The sequence below is a fragment of the Myodes glareolus genome, chromosome 3 (assembly GCF_982192425.1).
Source record: "Myodes glareolus chromosome 3, mMyoGla1.1, whole genome shotgun sequence".
Taxonomy (NCBI): Eukaryota; Metazoa; Chordata; class Mammalia; order Rodentia; family Cricetidae; genus Myodes; species Myodes glareolus.
The window spans coordinates 27,169,039-27,170,683 of record NC_142028.1 but is presented as its reverse complement, the minus strand read 5'-3'; the positions used below and the strand labels follow the sequence as shown (position 1 = coordinate 27,170,683).

General features: G+C 44.4%; 1 non-coding gene across 1 annotated transcript; it reads right to left on the bottom strand.

The window, feature by feature from the left end:
* Positions 1–700: 700 nt before the first annotated feature.
* Positions 701–838, bottom strand: LOC125407108 (small nucleolar RNA SNORA70). The gene has a single exon (XR_007234110.2). It is a non-coding gene; the product is annotated as a small nucleolar RNA SNORA70 (small nucleolar RNA).
* Between the last annotated feature and the right edge of the window lie 807 nt (positions 839–1,645).

The window sequence follows — 1,645 nt, the reverse complement described above, 5'->3', positions numbered from 1 at the left end:
AGTCCTGAGGTCTTCTGAAACACTTCCTGCCAGGTAAGCTTAAGATGAACATTTAAAAGACAATTGACCTGTATGTCCAGATACTTTTGAATGATTTCTGGGCCTTGTCCATATGAAATATTTATATGTTTTGTCAATATTCAATGGACTCATTTTGCTACTGGGATAATTAATCATGATTTTTGGCCTTTTTTGGGGAAATAGTATTATGAGACTGTACATTTTAACATCAAATTTTTTGTTTATGTACAGTTTATTTTATTTTTTAGACTCTATGTGAGATTTATTACTGAAGAGGGGAAAGGAGAGCACCATGGAAGTCCTCATAATGTGGAGCTTGCCTCTTGTCCTGGAGACCACAACTGGGGATCTATTTGAGCCTACCGCTATCAGGAATAAGCCGTTTCTCAGTGGCCATGTCTCCAAAGTCACCCATCTAAAGCCTAGTGAAGTCCCACTTCTCTGAGATGGGGATCATCTGGCAGCCAGGGAACTGGAACTTGGCTTACGTAGAGCCTCAACCACACATCCTTACTCTACGCCCTGATGTAGATGGACAGGATGACCTGGCCAGTGTGAACCGTGGCCAGTGTGAACCGTAGCCACTGTGCCCTGTGGCTTCCCAAAGGCCCCATGCATACCTGTCTGGAGCCTACACTGGGGACAACATTGAGATCAGAGACTTGAATAATTGCCAGAAAATTGTCTCCAAGATCCCTTTGGGCAACCCATATAGTCAACAGGCTGCATACACTACCAAGGAGGTTGCTATTGGCAACCACTGAGTACCAGGCTCCTGTGGGAAAAGTATATATACAGGTTTCTGTATTTTCCTAAGATAATTGCTTATGCTTCTTGCTATTTTTCAAGACTTTGACTACTTGGAAAATGAGGTCAGGGTTTGTTTATGTGTTTGTGTGTGTTAAAGGTTTTTAAATGGCCACTTTAGGACTGGGGAGATGGCTCAGTGTTAAGAGCACTCACTGCTCCTGCTCTCCATTTAACCTAAACCTCAAAAAAAAAAATTAAAAAGAGGGCTGGCAAGATTGCTCAGTGGGTAAAGGTGCTTGCCACCAAGCCTGACAATTTGAGATGGATACTGGGGACCCACGGGGAGAAAATCAGTTCCTGCAAGATGTCCTCTGACCTCCACATGCATTCTGCAGCATTCTTGCATGTATGCTGTGTGTGTGTGTGTGTGTGTGTGTGTGTGTGTGTGTGTGTGAGAGAGAGAGAGAGAGAGAGAGAGAGATATAAACAAATACAACTTAAGAAGCAACAAGCCAACACCTCCTGTCAGGACTGTGAAGACAGACTTGAGGAGTCACCAAACCTCTTTGATCTTCCAGTGGCCCCGTTGACTAAACCTGATATTCTTCTTTTTAATACAACTTACCTGTTTAATTGTCCCGCTGAACAGGCGGCCAATCCAGATAGTTAAGGTTAGCAGAACTCAGGCTCTGACCCTCAAAACTCCGGTAACATCATAGCTCTCGTCAGCAGGTGTCTTCTAGCGCGGGCACACTCAACATCCTGTGCTTTCAGGCAGCGTAGGCTCTGCCTTTATAATTTCACCTGATGTCCTCTCAGAGCCTGTGAGCTGGGACTCTAACTCTGAAACAGAGTACCTGTCCTTAGTGGCACT